This window comes from Nycticebus coucang, chromosome 12 (assembly GCF_027406575.1).
Source record: "Nycticebus coucang isolate mNycCou1 chromosome 12, mNycCou1.pri, whole genome shotgun sequence".
NCBI classification, from domain to species: Eukaryota; Metazoa; Chordata; class Mammalia; order Primates; family Lorisidae; genus Nycticebus; species Nycticebus coucang.
The window spans coordinates 30,360,876-30,381,125 of NC_069791.1; the positions used below are offsets into that span (position 1 = coordinate 30,360,876).

General features: G+C 39.3%; 1 pseudogene; it reads right to left on the bottom strand.

Moving 5' to 3' along the window:
* Positions 1-13,523: 13,523 nt before the first annotated feature.
* Positions 13,524-15,829, bottom strand: LOC128561908 (serine/threonine-protein phosphatase 4 regulatory subunit 1-like; annotated as a pseudogene).
* Positions 15,830-20,250: the final 4,421 nt, after the last annotated feature.

Genomic DNA, 20,250 nt, shown 5'->3' on the forward strand with positions numbered 1-20,250 from the left:
GTAATTAACTTAAGATAGATTCATAAAGCAGAATTCCTGGGTCAAAAGGAAGAGAGATTTTATAGCCACTCATACCATCATCTGAATGGCCAAGTCCACGTCAAGTAAATATTTACTGAAAGTGTCCAGGAACACAAGCAGTTCCTGTGCTGGGAACCATTGAGAGTGAGGGTAAAAATGGCCTAAGCCAAGTATGGAGAAGTAGAAGCCTCCATTATATGCAAAATATAGATTTTCCCCTTTTCACGTTCTCCTGACAGTTCGGGGGCTGCTGTCCCGTGTCATACTTGTTCTTCAGCTTTTATTTGGGCATGTTTGGCATTTCCTCTTTAAAGTGGTATTTCTCTCTTGCTTAAATTGTCACAGTTTGGTATCAATCACACCCTGCTAGCTGCTGAGAAAACCCCAGATTAGCAAAGAGCCAACATTTGCTGAGTAGAGGCGGGGAGGATGCCAGCTAGGAGGTGTCATTTCAGCTGCGCAAGAAAGATGAGGCGGAGAGCAGATACTGAAAGTGGGTCTCTCGTGAAACGCCCGTCCTGGCGACAGATGAGGGAGAGGGCTATTCTGCAGAGAAATACGTGCAAAGGTAGAGGATGAAAGAGGACGCCTGACCTTCGTATCTTTTGAATTAGTTGGTCTTGAATAGCCTGGGTCTTTAAAAAATTGAATAAATATTGATCCCCATTGGTCCTTGTTCTAATTTCCTATGGCTGCCATTACAAATTACTCCCAGTTGATGGCTTAGAAGTGAAATTTATTCTCTCATCTTTCTGGAGGCTGGATGTCAGAAATAAAGTGTTGGCAGATCCACACCCACCTCTGGACATTCTGGGAAATATCCCTCCTTGCCTGTTTCTCTGGTGGCTCCTTCCTTGGCTTGTGGCTACACCACTCTAGTCTCTGCCTTGGTGTTCACACTTCCTGCTTCTCTGAATTTTTGTTTCCTTCCCTACTGTCTTTTATAAGGACACTGGTCATTGGAGTTAGCACCCCCGTGAGTAATCCAGAATGATCTTATCTCAAATTTCTTGACCAGTTACATATACAAAGACCCTTTTTCCAAGTGAGGATACACTCAAAGATTCTAGGGATTTCAATGTAGACATGTCTTTAGGGGACCCAAAATTTAACCCACTACAGTCCTTAACTTCCCAGAAGTATGCTATTTTAGAAACACTATATATTTTTGAAAAACATTGGATTGGTTTATGGGAGATAATTTATGATATCATTAACTAAGGTGAAAAATGCTTCCAGAAAGTGATTCAGCGTATAACCATGAGGACCAGACACTAAAACAACCTTCCAGTGGTGGCAGCCCCAAGTCCATCTCCCTCTCTGTAGCTCCTGTAGGAGTTTGGAATATCACCCCCAGCCAAGTGTGCAGTAAGCCTATGTTATTAGAAAGTATCCCTGGGCAATATTTGCACATAAACATCTCTGAATGTAGCATTTGCCAATGAAAACATCTCTATTTCAGGCTGCCAATGTGACATCACTGAGCACAAGGCTGGGAAGAGATGTGCCCAGGTGCCCTCACCACTATCAGTAGACAGGCAGTATTACACTAAAACCATTCTCGTGTTTCATGCATTTTTAATTAAAGGTACTTGTCAATATTTTACCTTCTTTTCCTCCTGAACTCTTTATAGAGACCAAGAATGGCCCAACTCAGTTCAGGAACTTCTTAATGGTAAATTAAATAGCAGAGCCACTGCCTGAAATGAAGCATCAATACATAGATAATACTGTTATTGAGGATAAATGCACTGCTTAGACCAAGAACAAAATTAATGGATTGTAAGTATCTCATACATTTTCCTCCCTCACTGATATCCCGTCACTTTTTTTAAAGTGGAGTCTTAATTCCTCCTTGGTATTCAGAGTCACGAGGGAAGCGGAAGGAGAGAGGGGGAGACCAATATCAAGGACGTTTCCCACCGAACCAGAATCATATAACTGCTCTTTAGGCTCTGGAAGTTAGAGGTGTAATCATTTGATCTCGAAAGGTATGCTCATTTAACTTCTCCTGTTAAAATTTTAGACTTAAAAATTTGCATATCTACTTGAATCCCAACTGAGTAACCCAGTGTAGGAGGAAAAAGTTTCAGATGAAAAATTACATGCTCTCTCTGCTTCTGTCAGAGCAGCAAAAACCTGGGGGAAGTTTAGATTAGTTCAGGCAATTTAGTAATCGCGGTATTGTTTACTGTTACAATCTATGTCAAGAATCTTGTGAGGGAAGTGATTTTTAATCCTTTCACAAAACCACTTCCCCTGACTTTGTTTAAAAGAATGTTTCTGGTATCTAATGTATCTACAGATTGTTTTTTAAGCACATGCTGATATGACACATGATGCTGGAATTAATGCCAGGTGGAAAGGGAGACGGATCTTGAAGTGGTTTTGGTGGGGCTGTTTCCCTTCCCGTGGTGGTCCGGGCAGACACTGGGGGGAGGGGGCTGCTGTTCCCCCCAACCAGGATGCAGCATACGGAAGTTTCCTCAGGATTCTCCACTATCTTTGCTGTGAAATCTTGGTTGGGCTCCCACCTTGTCTTGTTATAAAGTGGAAAATCCCACATCCTAGGATCACCATTAGTCCCAGGTGCCCTGCGACCAGGGGTTTGATCACCAAGAGCTGAAGGGGTTCATGAAGGAAAATCCAGCCAGGACATGCCTAGTCTATGGTCCTCAGAGGCTTCCTTGTCCCAGCTGCCCCCACTCAGCCTTTAGCAACTTGTTAACCCTTCTGATTTAATCTTTTCACCGCTTCATATGGCATTTGGTAGTTTCTGCTGCCGCTCAAGTCCTGCTTCTTTCTGAAAGCATCTTTGTCTTGAGTTGCTTCTTTGCCCTGCAACCTCAGTTATCTGACAAGTTCAAGAAAAGGCATTAAGACGCAGTTTTCCCAGCTTTGTTCCTGTTGTAAGAATGGGAGCAATGTGCTTGCCAATTCTCTCTGTCTTCCAGCTGAAATCAAAAGTCATCCCAGGGGTTTAATAACTGATTCTAAAGTAAATAAACATGGATATGACATGTAGGAATTTTTGCATGATAAATATTGACATAAATATCTGAGATATTTAAAGGATAAATCATAGCACCCAGCAACCAGGAGATGGCTAGATGCTCAGTAAATACTAGTTATCTTCCCAAGATACCCTCCTTTCTTCCCTCTTGCCAGTGTAGATTACATTGTTAATTTTACAATTTTTTATGTAGTTTCTTTGTCATTCTCATTTAGAGAAGTAATTTAAAGAAGATAAAGCAGGGAATTCAGCTGGAATAAAGAATTATCTAGAGAGCTCAGACTTGTACAACTGTAGAGTTTCTTAGCTGACACCGGTGAGGGAGATTAAGGAGATCCTGTTCTGTTCACGTTTGATAATATTGATAAAGAATATCTATCAAGCAAATGGCAGTAACCCAAATAATGCCTCAGAAATGAAATTCACCGGCGTGGCAGAAAGCTCAGAATGTTGACAGCCATCTTGTACCTAGGGACCGTAATTTCTGTAGCTCTCCAAGTTCAGCTCAGTAAAATCTGCCCAGTTCTTATATCTCCACAGGAAACTCTCCAGGATACAGGAAGTAGTATTGATGATTTATTGAGTAGCAGACTTTTATTTTACATCATTTATACAAGCTTTTATAAATCTACGGTGAGGAAACGTTCCTGTGATGTGAGGCAGAAATATTATCTAAATCTAGATACAGGTACAGGATAGATACTAGCTTTTTATAGATTATATAGACCTTGAGTATTCTTTCTTTCCTTATTTAATATACATTTTAGAACTATTAATACATTTACTATATTTTATAATCAATAGAATGCTCTTATGTCCGGCACTCTATAAAATGCTCTTACTGAAATTTATCTAAAGCAACCCTTATATGCGAAGAGATTCTATTTTCTTTATGATTTGGGCAGAGCCATGTGTACTTTGGGCACATGAGAAATATCTATAAATTAAATTTTGAGTTTAATGCAAAATAGGACATCATTCTTAACTGCCCACTAAACTGCCAGCCCCCAAGTAAAATTCTATTTTAATTAGTATTGCAACCCCAGATGCACACAACAGTTTTTATTTTTAGGAAAATATGAAGGTCTCTTGTTTTCAAAATTATAGGATTTATATTTTGAGGTTATTTAATATTGACCTGCTTAAGAAGTTTTCCTAATTTACACTTAAAATCATATATTCCTCAAACCTGGTAGGAACACAATATAAATTAAGAGACTTCAAGGGAGAACTGGTTTAACCCTCTTCAGTAACACAGCAACCCCCAGTTAAGAGACTTCAAGGGGAGAACTGGTTTAACCCTCTTCAGTAACACAGCAACCCCCAAAGCAGCCCACTAACTGCTCTATTTATCTTGCCAACAATATTCTTTCCCTTTGCCTTTGTGTTTTCTTACTTATTTCCCTAAGCCCTCCCCTTCCACTTGCTGTGTCTATATATAGCTCTGTCTTTTGTTACCTGCCAGTCAAACTTGCATTCTAAAATAGCACACCTGAAAACACTACTGTACAGAGAATAAGCATTCCATTAGGGAAAATGTATAGCAACTTCAGTTATCTACATAGTATTATCACTAAGATCTGCTTTGGAAAAAGACTGGAGAGAACTGAGTCTGCTTCTCCCCCAAACCTCAAGAGATCTAATGCCCTGAGATGTTTGCCAACCTCTTTGTGCTTTAGCTTCTGTGTTTATAAAATGGTGATTTTGTCCATTTACTTATATTTCTTATGTCACAAAAGGAATTTCAGGCAGCCAAGTGAATTTTAAAAAATGAACAAAAATAAACAGAATCTTATGAAATCATGGCAAATGAAAGTTTTCTAATGTATATACTTCAATAAATAAATGCAAGAAGGCATTATTGTATGGTTAAGTCCTATAAAAGCCCCCCCAAAACAAAATGTACAATTTCAAAATAAATTTTCAAGCTCAATTGATGTATATTTACTTACATCAACACATCAATACATCAATTACTTTGTCTAAGCTTAGTCATTGAAACAGATCCTTAGAATTTGGAGGATGATTTTTTTTTATGGTTTCTTTAGGTTGGCATCCATATTCAACCAACCGCAGATGGAAAATATTTGAAGAAAAATACATATAAACAATACCGTATAACAACTGTTTGTATAGCATTTACATCACACTTTATATTAGGAAGTATAAGTAATATGTAGTACGTAGCAACACAACAAACCACCCAAGACTTGGAATGGTTCAATTTAGAATTTTTTTGACTTTATAGCGCTCAAAGTGGTAAGCTTTCGGTAGAAGCCATAACCCTATCTTAAGTCTTAAGGAGTTACTTGGCTTATGTTGGGGTTACATCCAATAATTGTAAAGTCATAAGATGGGAACCACTGTCATCTGTATTTTTAAAACAAGAATAACTAGAATGAATAAACATTACCAATAATTTCAGAATATCATGTTAACTGGGATTTTGGCCAGTAAACATTTTTATTAAGCTTCCACAAATAAAAACATATATGTGGTTTTTGTTGTTGTTTTATTCTTTGGTGATTGGCATAAATAGTGAATAGTCTGAAATTAGGCAGTAGCAAGCAGAAGAAAATTAACAATCAACAGTGTGACCCACTAATAACAATGAAACATCATGTAAGTCAGAAGAGATCTAATTAATTAAAACATGGCATGGCTCATGTAGGGAGGCTGTACAGGCCACGGGGAGAAAACTTCATGTCCAAAGATTGATAAAAATCTTTTTCTTCACCTTATGTGTTGCTCAGAGACCTAAGCTTTGCCTGTTAACTTTTTAACTAGTTGAAATAGACCTGCTCTTTATATATGAACCAATTTCAAAAATGTAGGCAGTATTGATTCTCTTCTTCAAAAGTAAAATAAAGCACTATGAATACTATTCTAATTAATGGCTAATCAGTTTGCCAATTGCACTATGGTACTAATGAAGCTAAAATTGGGATTCATTCTTTTATATATAAGGCTATGGTTTTCTACATCCCTAACAAAAACAGGCAAAATATTAAGTGGTGTTTATATCAAAGACTCAACATTAGCAGAATAGGTCTCTCATTATTGAAAGCCTTGAGGTTTTGGTTTTGTGTTGGTAACTCAGTAGAGGGAGTCATGCTTATATCCACAATATATATGTGGATGAATGTTTTTTCATTCTTTTCTTGATATAAGCTCAAACATTATATTGAAACACAGTTTCAGTCTAAGCATAGTCCTCTCCAAAATCTTTAACAGCATATAGAAATGTACTTTGTGTAAGAAAAATATTGATGCACCTTTCTTTAAATTTAGTGCACTGCAGGTGATACAGAAGCAGGCAATGTTATTCTCTTTGTGAGAGAGCACTGTCCTACAATATCAGGAGTATGAAGAAGCTTTGCAGAGTCACTGGGAGGCTGCAGCACGTGGAGAACTTCATCTGGTGCTGGTGAGTAGAAGACAGCAGAGAAGGAGGTTGAGCAGATAAGTACAATGTGTGATCCAGAGAGGCTTTGATGAGCCTCAAATTTTAACCAGAATATTTATAGTATATCTATTTTACAAATATTGATGTGAACATGACACCAGTATTAGATCTTTTCATCTGAATCACAGTCATCAAAACTGTTTTTTTATCTTAATTTTTGGTTCTATGCATCTCCTTCTCATTAAATAAGCAGTCCATGAAATGTTTTTCCTACAAGTGTGCTCTTCTCTTTAAACCATATGAAATTATTCAGCATGTGGCTCTGGGTCATGATTTAACACACTTACTTCACATACTAAAATGCACAAGTAATTTCTCTAGTTTCCTTGGGCATCCTTGCTCATCACATGTGCACACACAAACACCCATGTGCACAGAAATACCCAGAACCGTTACAAATGGGGCTACTTACAGCCCTCCCTGTGAGTCACCAAATAGATGCTTCTATTCAGGGATGCTTCATTTGATAGGGGGATAGCAAAATATCTTTTAAGCCAAGGTCAATGTGGTTTTGTAGCCTCTGGTTTGGCCATGATAGGTCAGACAGAAGGAACTGAAAGATAACAAATGGCATTGCGTCAGAGGAGACAGGATACCTTGAATGTTACTGCCTCCTGTCAGCAATCTACAGCAAGCAGAAACACCAGGACAAGGTAGAGAAGGACTCTGTGGAGGGCTGTTAGGATTCAGAGGTAGAAAATAATGTGCACTTAACTGATACCCCGATTTGCACATGTACATGACCCACAAGTCTTTAATATCACTAGTTGACATATCCTATGTTATGAGTGCTTTTCACAGATTTCCACTTAATTCCTTAGATTTCCATCTTGAAGTAAAATTCACTTGTTTTATATTTGATATAAGAATGTTATGAGTTGGGGCGGCGCCTGTGGCTCAAGGAGTAGGGCGCCAGCCCCATATACCAGAGGTGGTGGGTTCAAACCCGGCCTGTGCAAAAAAAAAAAAAAAAAGAATGTTATGAGTTATTATTTTGTGGGGGGTAAGCTATTTTTATTATGAGAAATCCTCATATTCATGGGCCTCTTTGCCATGTCCCTCCGAATGTAGCCTCTCATTGTTTTCTCATAAAAGGTTTGTAAAAACACCGTAGGGCAGATGAACCACACTGTGGAGCAGCTATTGTTTTTTCCATCTTACAAGTAACACGACCATTATATAAATTAATGAATTCAACAAATATTTATTGAATGCCTATGATATACCAGATATCATGGGAGGCTAGAGGAATAAAGAACAAATGAATCAAAGGAACTTTACTTGTCCTCACAGAACTTACAGTCCAGATGGGGGCAGCTGTTAGTCAGTCACACCATCACTTATTAAAACTGTACTCAATCATGACCTAAAGATGATATCATGCCAAAGAAATCACACACAATGACCCTATGAAGGCAACAATGTGGATTGTCTGAGGGACTGAGAAGGAAAAAGCAAAAAGATGGTGTGAGATGCAAATATAGGGTTGAGCCAAGCAGCTTGTTTGTTACCCTGGGGCTAATGGAGAGTTTGAGGATTTTGAGCAAAAAGAGTAATGTGATCATATGTGCGCATTGTGCTCTGAAGGGATCTGTGATCAGATCAGGGCGGGGGCAGCTAGTCCAAGGACACGTGTGCATACAGACATGAAAATGTCCACAACTATTCAGATGATGATTCAGCTGGAGTAGAGGGTTTAGCTGGAGTAGAAGGGGGAGATTGAAGAAGGGGGCGGGAGGGATAGAGAGGATGGAGGGAAGGGCGGAGAGATTGGTTTGAGGTCAGAATGTGGGATGTTGTGAATACCAAGTTAAAGGTTATAATTCTGAAGATAATACAAAGTTGTTGTGGGACCATGAAAAATATATATATATATATATAAAATTTTAATTTTTTAACTTTGAAGGTGACCCTAGTGATATTCAGCAATGAGGTATATAGCACTTTGTCTAGAATGAGTTGAGAACTTAATTGTCTAATCTCATATATATGATATATGTATATATCTCACATCTGAAAAATCTTTTAACACCTCCCTTCTTAAGTGATGTTTTATAACAGCTTAATTTTCTTCACAAATATATATGCATGTATCTATGCACATACTGTATTACTAAATTACTAATACATAGCTTTGGAGACAAAGCTATTAATAATTACTACATATTATATAGAGGACACATATATAAAGAATAAAATATTGGGCCAATAATAATAAATTACATTGGTCACTTACTGTGTATCAGGCACTGTTTTCATACTTTTACATGCATTATTAATTTAATATTCGCAACAGTACTATGAGATAGGTATTGTTATCCCATCCTAGAGCTAAGTCAACTTAAGTAACTCATCCAAGGTCACACAAAAAAATACAGCTAATATTTCCATCTAAGATATTGCCTACTTTACTCCTACTCCTGTTAAATATGAATCAAAATACACCTGCCAATCTATTTTGATAGTTAAATTTAAGGGAATATCTTTTCATCAGTTGCTTGTTTTATATGAAACTAAAGTGAAAGATTTATTTAACTTATTTTTAATACATCTGTTCGGCTTTTGATAATTCCAGTAATGAACCCTAAAGTGTAATGTACTAATTTTAAGATGTACAATATATTCTAATTGACAGCAACGATTAACCTTTGTCTTTATTCTATCAAATTAACATATTTATAATCACTTTAAAATGGAAAATTGTTGGAGAATTTCTTCATTGATTTCTTCAACTCAGACAAAATATGTGAAGAAAATTCTCATAAACTACATTTACTACAATATTTGCTGTTCACACAAAAAAAATCTAGGGGGAAGAGATCATGCATATTTTAAATATTTGAAGATCTTTAATGTGGCAGGAGAAACTCACTGTGCATTGCTTTCTAAGTCACAAATTTCATTTTATAATAATGGAAGACATTCTAGTAATTAAAACTCTGTGTCAGCAAAATAGGCTTTCTTAAGAAGTAATGAACATCTGGAGATGAAAATATTTAAGTATAGGCTAGACGACCACTTCACTGATGGAAAAGGCATGACTGTTGAGCTGGGCTGGGCAACTACTCTTAGATTCTATGGTATAAGAGATTTTTATTACAAACTCCATTTATAATGAAAGCAGCAGAAAGCCTCAATTTTCTTACAGGTCAAAGCCAGTGGGAAATGATGCACTATAATAGAAATCGCCTGAATTCCCTGCAGGCATCTTCAGCCTCTTTTCATCCATAAGGTTAACTCTGCAGGGAAATTACACATTTCACTTTCCTCCACTTTGGAATCAGCAACTTTTTCTGTGCATGGGGCTCTGGAAAATAATAGGAAATGGGTCATTTGTGGACTAGTATTGGCTGGTTTTATGATGATGATTATTGCATTCATCATGTAAATTCTGGTGTGTGAAGAGAGTGGTTTCCACAAACCTGTTGGGATCTAGTTTTGTGACATAAAGATATGTATGTTTTAAAATTTTTATTTAGAGCTATAAAACAGTGAAAGAAATAAGATCAACCACAGACCTGGATAAAAGTGGGTGGGCTCTTAACACAGCAGGGTGTGAGAAATAATTGTATATTGACTTGAGTTTTCCTGTTTTTTTTCTTCTTATATATGTCTTCTCTCAAATAATTGAAGTCTATAAGTGGTTTTCCTCGATTTACTTGAAGCCAAAAAAGAGAGTTCTAAAAACTGAAATTCATACAGTTTATGCTTTGCTGCTATGTCAACTAGATACCAAATATCATGAATCCTTTGTCTTGTGTTGTTTGGGTAAGGTAAATTTGCTGCCACGATTTTACTGATCATAAAGAGAACTGTAGGAACTCGTGGGAAGTATCATTTAACATCAATTAAGGATCTGTTCTATGTGAACTAAGATACAATTAGGGCAGTTGTTCTCGGTTGAGGGGATTTTGTCCCTCAGGGAACATTTGGCAACTTTTTAAAAACTTTATGATGTACAATCAACATAGGGTGGAGCCTATAGCTGATTGGGTAGGGTGCCAGCCCCATATACCGAGGATGGCGGGTTCAAACCCAGCCCTGGCCAAACTGCAACAAAAAAATAGCTGGGCGTTGTGGAGGGCGCTACTCAGGAGGCTGAGGCAAGAGAATCGCCTAAGCCCAGGACTTGGAGGTTGCTGTGAGCTATGTGATGCCACAGCACTCTACAGAAGGCGACAAAGTGAGACTCTGTCTCTACAAAAAAAAGAAAGAAAGAAAAAGCTGTATATATTTAATGTATGTGACTTGATGGTAGAAACCATCATCACAATCTATCCCATAAACCTAATCATCGCTTCCAAATGTTTCCTCCCACCGTTTTATTTATTGTTCTTAATTTTCTGTGTGATAAGCACGCAATATCAGACCTGCCCTTCTATCAAATTTTTGAGTATACAATACAGCATTGTTAAGTATAGGCACAAACCTGTACAGTAGCTCTTGAGGACTTAAACATTGTGTATGACCAAAAATTTGTGCTCTTTGATGAATACCTCCCCATTTCCCCAACCCTTGACAACCACCATTCCCCCCTCTGCCTCCAGGAAGTTTGGCTACTTTAGGCTCATCATGTAAGAGGCATTGTGTAGTGTTTGTCCTTGTCTGGCTCATTTCTCTTAGTACAATGTCCTCCAGGTTCATCCATGTTATGGCAAATGGCAGGATTTCCTTCCTTAAGGCTGAATAATCTATCGTATGTTTATATTACAATTTCTCCATCAGTTCATCTGTTGATGGACCGAATATGAGAGTGCATTCAAGATTCTGAGTTCAATTCCCTTGGATACATACCCAGAAGTGAGAGTTTGGATCATACTGGATCATAGGATAGTTCTATTTGCAGTACTTTTTTTTTTTTTTACTATAGCATGTTTTATTTCACTGGAAAATTCTGTATAAAAATCCGAATCTGGTTCTCTTGAAGAAAACATTTACCACAGGTTAAATAAAAGTTAAGGGAAGAGAGGAGGTGAGAGTAAGTACACTGCCCTGTGCTAGCTCTGTTACTACCTTACCTCTGACTCTGAGGCCCTCGAGGTTGGAAATCACAGGTGTCCAGGGGAACTCGGCTTGGGGCTCTGATACAGCCTTGAGAACAGCTGTAACATCTGCTTTCTGGCCCAAAGGGCTAAAATGCTGAGAGCTGCCATGTGCCATAGTAGTTATCAAAAATGTGTTTTTGAGAAATTTTCATGTTGTTTGCCACAGTGGCTATACCAATTACCAATTTACATTCCCACCAACAATGTACAAGGGCTGTCCTTTTCTCCACGTCTTTTCCAACATTTGTTATTTGGGCTTTTTGTTTGTTCTTGTTTGTTTTGTGAGCATAGCCATTCTAAGAGGTGTAAGGTGACATCATGGTTTTGATTTGCATTTCCCTCAGTATTAATGATGTTGAGCTCCTTCTCTTAGACCTGCTGCCCATTTGTATGCCATTTTACAAAAATGTCCATTTTGTTCCTTTGACCAATTTTTTGTTATTTTATGGTTTTTTTCCTTTTGAGGTATAGGAGTTCCTTGTATATTTTAGATATTAACCATATATAGAATACATGGTACTCTTTTACTTTTTTTCTTCATTCCATAGGTCACCTTTTTATTTTGATTGTTCCTTTTTGCTTTGTAGAAGCTTTTTTTGGTTTGATATAATCTACTTATCTACTATTTTTCTTTCGTTGCCTGTGCCTTTGGTGTCATATCCAAAACAATCATTGCCAAGGACAATGTCAAGATTTTTCCCTAGGTTTTCTTCTAGGACAGCAGTTCTCAACCCGTGGGTTGCGACCCACAGGAACTATATTAAGGGGTTGAAGCATTAGGAAGGTTGAGAACCACTGTTCTAGGAGTTTTATGGTTTCAAGTATTATGTTTCAGTTGTATATCCATTTTTAGTTGTTTTTTTTATGTATAGTATATGATAAGCATCCAGTTTCAGTTTTTTGTATGTGGATTCTAATTTTCCCAGCATAATTTTTTGAAGAGACTATTCTTTCCACATTATATATGGAAATTCTTGGAACCATTCTCAAAGATCAATAAGACTATATGTGTGAGTTTATTTCTGGGCTCTTTATTCTGTTCCATTGATCTTTGTTTGATTTTATGCCAGTATCATACTGTTTGAATACTGTAGCTTTGTAATATACTTTTTAAGATCTTATTTATAAATTTTATTTGAACAAGAGAACTTGTGCCACAACAGTTTTAAACAGCATGATTAAAGACTATAGCACTCCCAAGAGTGGTCACAGATATGTACAGTATGTGAAGAAAAAGTTATACCTCAGAGCAGATCATGATCAAGTTAAAGACACCTAACATACAGTTTATGTGCTAATAAATTTACTTCAGGTCATGACCAGCATGAAAAAGTCAGGACATAGATACTCAGCAAGTGTTCCATCACTGTCTATAGCAATATGCTACATTGAACAGTTACAATCAGATTCTACTTTAGTGTAACCATCAAGCCCGGAGAAATCAAAAAAATCTCCTTTCCCATTTACACATGTCAGGAACTGTTGACACTAAGGGCTAGGCTGGACAGCTGGCCACAGAACCCAACAAGTCTTTGTGCCTGGAAGAAAATAGTCAGGGCTAATACTAAAGGTCTCTTTCACGTCTGGGTGCACATTTGCCTTCTGTCTGTAAGAATTTCATTTATTGGCCATTAAATAAAATCGGGAGAAAGCAATACAGGTCTCTGGGGTCTTTTTCCCCTCCATAAGGAAAATGCTCTGCCAATTCAAGTTTTATTCAGGTAGGAAAACAGAAGAATTTAAGGCTTCAGTGACAATTAGAATCCTCTGAGAAATTATTTTCTCTTAAAGTCAAGATTAGATAATGTTTGCTGTACTTTCTCTTGACTCTTAAAATCCCCAGTATTGGGTGTAGGCAATTTGCACCTGCAATTAAGTCTACAAGAGAGGAAGGTCTTTCTCCCCAACAAGCCACCACAGATCATTCAACAAACTTCAGCTTTTGTGGAGGCAGGAAGGACATTGAGGCTCAAGTCTTCTAGTAGGTTGAGGAAGCTGTGCTCATGGCATCTTCAGAGATTTTGGTACTAGCAGGGTGGATGCTTGCAAAATACTTGACGTAGTTGTAACAATCCATCTGAAGAGCCATGATGATCTATTCCCCAACTTCCTGATGACAGCTGGGAAGAGGCCAAGAAATATTCTTTTTCCAATAGAGTTTGCCTTAGTGTCTTTGCAAGTAGCACTCTCACCTTTGGAACATTGTCATTTGCTATGGTGAACAGATGTGGCATCAGATGCACAGCGAACTGGTCCATAGGAAGACAGTCATCATCAATGACAGTCTGGCAGACAAGGACAAATGCCTTCCAGCCTGACTACTTGGGACCTCTACCAAAATTCTCTACCAGCTCATTGATGAGGTCCACACTGAACATTGGAAGTGTGGCCATGTGCAGCTTCTTCACCATCTCACTGACCAACTTTGTCGCACACAGATTCAGAGCAAGGGACGTAAATAGTCATCAGCATCTCTGGGACTATATACCTCTAGAAGTAAAATTAGCTGTTCAGCCAGTTCAGCTTGAAAACACGAATTTCTACGATTATCTGTCACCAAAAACTCCTCAAGTTGATAAAGATATACTCTTCTTTTGTCAATATAAAGAAGCTTCAGGAAATCATGCAAGTGTTTAAGGACACCTATCCTGAATTCATCAAGGTCTTTTAAAAATCCATTAAAAATTGGAACCAGATCCGCAGCTGTCAAATGATCTCTGAGAGTAACCACAAGCTCATGGGTGGAGAAGCTAAAGTTCTGCGAAGTTTCCATTGCATGTCTGACACCTGAGTCTCATAGGTCGCTGAGGCAGTGCCAGTTCTGTCTGCTGAGTGTCAGGGCCACACTTGGGAGGCTGTATGCTCAGTGCTTAGCAATTTCAGTTTCAACCATCTGCATGAGAGGGGTCAGTCATAGACAAATATTGATCTAATAAAGCCTGAGGCACAATATCTTATAGATTAGTTCTGCTTTCTTCACTAGGGCTAAAACTGCTGCTGGTGCTCAAGTCTGAATCAGTTATGAATGTAGCAGGGAGCAGAGTCCATACTACGCAGTTCATCTTGCAAATCACTTTCCTCTTCTGTACTGACAGTCTCTTCCTGAGCGTCCAGACTAGAAGCACGCAGCACTGCAAACAGCATGTCCACTTGGGCTTTAACCATCAATGTGGGGACCATCGATGTGGGGCTCTAGATTTTCTATCATTTCTTTAAGTTCCTTTGTGGTAGCCATGGAAACGTTTGGAGACTTGGCATGGGGACTTCAGATGTTTCCTGTGGTCTCTCTGGGCGGAATGTTGCCCCAGAGTCCTGTTCAAGCTCTAGATCTATTTCAGGAGGAGGAAGGAGTCCTTCAGAAATGGAAGGAGTTGCCCAATTCCTGATCTAAGACAGCTGAGTCTTATGAACTGGTGCCAATCTCAGGTTGTAATGTGGATTTGTAGTTTCCAGGTTTTTATCCTTCTCACTATTAGCTGCTTCCTGATTAGATTCTGAGGATGCAGCACAAAGTATAGAGCTGTCCACACTTGGACATTCCCTAGAAGTTTCAGCAGCATGGGCTTCCCCTGTGTCCTCCAGTTGAACAGTGGGATTCCTAACACTGAGATGGGAAGGAACATCTTCTGGCCTGATTTGCACATGTCTGATCCTATTTCTGTCTTCTACTGACATATCTTCCGAACGTGTGCTTTCTTCCTTAAAATACTGGCCTGAGCTACATGGATTAGCAAAAGTAGGTATGAAAGCTGCTTGGCGAACCCAATGTGAATGATCACTGATCAGATTAATAGTGCTGATAATTTAGCCCATCGGATTTCCTGATGTGTTGCACATGAAACCACCATGAAGCATTCAGCACAAGCCTTCCAGACTCCCATACGTTATCAGAACAAAGCTGGAAAAATCTGGGCAGCAACATTTCCTCAGTAGCTTGCTGGCCAACTACACTATACATATCTCCAAAATTGGCAGCACAGACCTTTCAAACATGAAACATTCTGCAATCACAGAACATCTCACAAAACCTAGGGAGGATAAGACTCTCTGTAATATCCTTCCCAACCATGTGAGCCATTTTGCAGATTTCAAACAATAAAAACAAAAAACAAAAAAGTCCCAAAGATGCACTCTAACCCATTTATTCATTCATTCAGCTGATTTTTACAGAAAATATCTTATGGCAGGTACTCTTCAAGTTACTGAGAGTACAGCAATGAAAAAAATCATGTCTTCCTGGGACTTTCCTTTCCTGGGGGAGGATCCATCAGTGGATACCGACATACGGCGTGTACAGCCAGACATGTGTAGAGATACATAGATGAGTGCTGCAGAGAACCATGAAACCGGGAGGGAGGGTGAGAAGTGCTGGAAACAGAGGTTACAGTCCGGTGGTAATGGAAGACCTCAGTGAAAGGCACGTTTCAGAAGAGGTCATGGGAGAATAAGCCATGAGGTAATCTAAGAGAAGAGCATTCTGGGTAGACAGCAAGTGCAAAGACCCTGTGTTGTTACAGCTAAGTGGCAGCCATGTGGGCAAGGCAGAGAAAATTAATGGAAATGGTGGGAAGAGAATCAGAGATCGCAGGGGCCAGACCCTGTAGGGCTTTGGAGGTGACTGGAGAGACTTTGACTTTCATGCCCAATGAATCAAAGACCTTAAAAGGACTTCGAGCAGGACTGCTCTGGTGTGAAGTTTTACCACTCCTGTTCTCAAGCTTCATCCCTGTCATCCTCTGTCCTCTGCAGCCCATAACTGCAAAGTGCAAACAGGGCAGATATTAGGATGTCAACCTTGTCCTAAAGCTATGAAGAACACAACACTTCTCAGTGGACAGGGCTTGTGTCGATCAGAAACTGGACCATTCTAAAGAATACAAGAAAACAAAACACCAATTCTAGAAGGGTGAACCATGGTGCTGGGGAAGCATAGGAGAGTGTGGGTGTTACCCTGTGCCTGGCAGGCCTTGATAAAATGAGACGACGCGGTGCCTGTGAGCAGAACCTTCGTCAGCCCCCAGGACTCAAACTTTGGTCTTCATGATAGTAAACCTGCAGACCAGGGCTACTGCATCTGATGTGACTCTGCAGATGCCACCAACGAATGGGGATTGTTCTCACTCCACCTACAGGCTCACTGCTGGGCACATTGCACAATGGACTGTCTTGACCCAGGCTCCACCCTCACTCCTTCCCTGAGACTGGGTGAGATTAGGGATGGGCTGAGGCTCTCGTGAGGTTGCAAAAGAGGATGCTGCTTAGAGGGATGTAAAGCTAAGAGAGGAGATAAGTCTGCCACCTGGGGCAGTGGTCCTCAACTTTTTGGCACCAGGGACTACTAGTTTCCTGGAACATAACTTTTACACAGATGGAGCAAAGGGATTGTGCAGTGGGATGGTGTCGGTACTGGCCCACCATTCAGGGGTTGGGGACCACAGTGCTAGGGAGCATAGATGTCTCCAGATCACAAGGTTTGATAACAGATGGAAATAAAAATGGATCAAAAAAAGTGTGATACTAACATTCTTCTGATAGCATTAACCTGGCCATGTCATAAGCTATATTTTCTTTGCAATAATGTCCTATGACGGTGATAGTAATACTAGAAATTACAAGACTTAAATTCCTCAGGCTATAAGGATTTAAGTTTAGAATGTTTGATTTAATATCTTATTTTTCATGGCCATAATAAGGACATTTGGAGGACAGAAAATGGAATGGAAATTTAGGAAACTAAGTGTCACCACACTCCATCTCGGTTTTGAATGAAGGTTCAGAAGAGAGAAGCCTGGTGTGACCAGAGGAGACTCCATGGCCTCAGCATGCAGAGAAGTTTTCAGTTGATAACCAGCTGGGGGAGAAACATAGATTGAAAACTCTCAATTGCACGATATGTGTAAACCTTAATAAAGACCTGAAAATACTTATAGGACAAAGGTTTGGGTTGAAAAAATTAATGACAAGTGTCAAGTTCTCTTATTCAGAATTTTTGCTAATCTTCATCAAAGTCAGTGTTAACAAGAGCAATTGTACTATTATAAAAGACCTTTACTGTTTGTGTTTGGGCACCTGGACAGCCTGAGGTATATGCCCTTACCCACAAGAAGTTCAATGTTCATTATTCCGTGTCACCTTCTGGACTAGGGATGCTACAGGGAAGAGATAGTTTTACACAGTGCCTGGGCAGCAGTTACAGTAACAAGAGCAGAACATTGGGTGCTCATGCTGTAGGCTGTGTTCTGGCTCTTTACACCCACTTTCTTCTTTGGAACACAACAAGCAGTCAGTAAATGTTAGGGTTAATTACACAAAGTACTTTCACTCTGAGACAGGGTTTTAAACCTATGATTGAAATCTAAACCGTAGATATTTTTTATCCTTAAGTGAGGTTTAAGCAGAGAGTAAAGTGGAGAAGACTCATGCTTTTTGGAGTAGAAAAAACTAAAAGACATTAGCTGTGGAACTTTGCAAAAGGAAACTGAACCAGATAAAGGAGAAAATGGATTTATAGCTGGAAAGGGCCTGGGGAAAATTATTATAGTAATTGGGACTGATTGGCAATGAACTAGGGCCAGGTAGCAGATGCTGTTTACTGGGCATTAAACAAGAAGTGGGGCCAGAAGGGAAGAGAGGGTAGTGTCTGGAGCAGGTCAGGAAATGGACACAGGGGACTAAAATACCGAAGCTGCCTACATTTAACGTGTCCAGTAAGTCCATGTTGCCATACATCTTGTGAGCTGGGTACATTTGGTATTATCATCTGTTCGTTTCCGCTTTAAAAGATGACATTTTTACTTAACCTACACTATAAAAGTTACATATGTGTACATATGTTTAAGTTGAATGTTAGAATAATTCCACTCAGTAGATATGGAAAACAAACTCATCACTGCTGCGGTTTCAGAAAACTATTTTCTCCCTCCCTCCCACATTTCTTGCTTCCTTCCAATAATCTGAATCTCCAGCCAAGACTCTAGTTGAGAACATGATAAAACAATAGCCCAGCTGTTACTTCCAGAAGGTTCAACTGATGTCCTCCTACCTTCCATGAGTGGAATTGAAAAATCTGCTCTTCTGGGCAGTGCCTGTGGCTCAAAGGAGTAGGGCACTGGCCCCATATGCCAGAGGTAGTGGGTTCAAACACAGCCCCGGCCAAAAACTGCAAAAAAAAAAAAAAAATCTGCTCTTCTGCTGTTTAACCTTGTGGAATGACTCTTTTGCTTCACATTCCCCAGCTGGTCAGGTACTTACAACCAACAATGAGTTCTCCAAAAACATGAAATGACAAGGGCAATGTTACACACGGGGCAGCCTTCTTTAAGTTTTCCCCGCTCCATGATGAGAGCAGTCAGATGGATCCAAATACAGGATGCCCCCAAAAGAGGGCAGGGGGTGTCTACAGAAGATTATTAGGAGAAAATTTTACCACTACGGTTTCAGATAAGAGACTAACAAAGGAAAACCTTGTCAAACTGGAATTCTAGGAAAGTAATAAGTGCAGGAAATTTAAGAAGACTGGATTCAGATGTTGGGAATTACATCATCCAAATAGAAAAGTTCATTAGGTTTAGAGCAGCAGTTCTCAACCTGTGGGTCACGACCCCTTTTTTCCATTTGTAACAATGCAGCAATTAGGAAGGCTGAGAACCACTGGTTTAGAGGAAGATTTGGTCTAAAGACACCCATTCTGAGAGTCCTTGGGGTAGGAGTGCTGTTGCTCCTGCGGGGAGTCTGAGATGCTCATTGGAGAACGAGATATGAGCAGGTGCTTCCCAAGAGCTGGAAAAGCACAAAGTCAAGTCAAGGGGACAGTGAAGGATAAGAACTAAATGAATGAGGCTCACCAGAGATTTGTACTGTCTTAAATTTCCTTTGCTATTTAGAGCTAGGTATTAAAGGAGATCACAGAAAGACTGTCACCATTGCTTCCTGTTGGTAACAGTGGTTGCTTTTGTATCTTACTGCCTAAGGCATTTTCTACTGTAATTTGATTACATCGTCTGTTATTCTGCAGGCGTTGTCCCTAGACTTGTGCCTGTTCTTCCTCCATTTATGACACTTCCCAAATGTGACAGCTGTGCAGAATCAGGATGCTCCTTTCCCCCGGCTGCATGTGGCATCCTCAGTGAGAATCACAAAAGGACACTGTAGACAGTTTGCGTGCTGGCAAGTTGGCCTGCGTAATTTCCAGATTAGAGTGCATAGTTCCTATCTACAAGTAGTGTGGCTGAATTTATGAACTTACTGATACCTAAATGCTGTATTTAAAATGGTTAGGTATTAATCCTTCCCCAAATAATGAATTGTTATTATTTTGATGGTTTTTCCTTTCAATTCTTTATGGTAACTTTGCATAATCTGCACATTTTTCTAATAGGTTGATAGATAATAGTTGTATTTGAATCATTGTTCTATTTGGGAAGCAAAGATAAAAAGAGTAAGGGTTGGAATGAGTCTTACTCAGGGACAGTGCGCCAGCTGGATCACCCACCTGAAGCATCTGAACCACCCATGAACTTACCTTATGCGTTCTTGCAAGAGTCTTGTGTTACTGAAAGTGAATGAGAAAATTCTTTCCACGTCTTCTTGTGGGCTTTATTTGGTAGAGCTTTCTTCTGTTTCCTGTCAGTTTTTGAGCTGAAAATTTTCTTTTTTACAGGCATTATCAATCATGACACCCAAAAGATCAATAGAAAATATTTTAT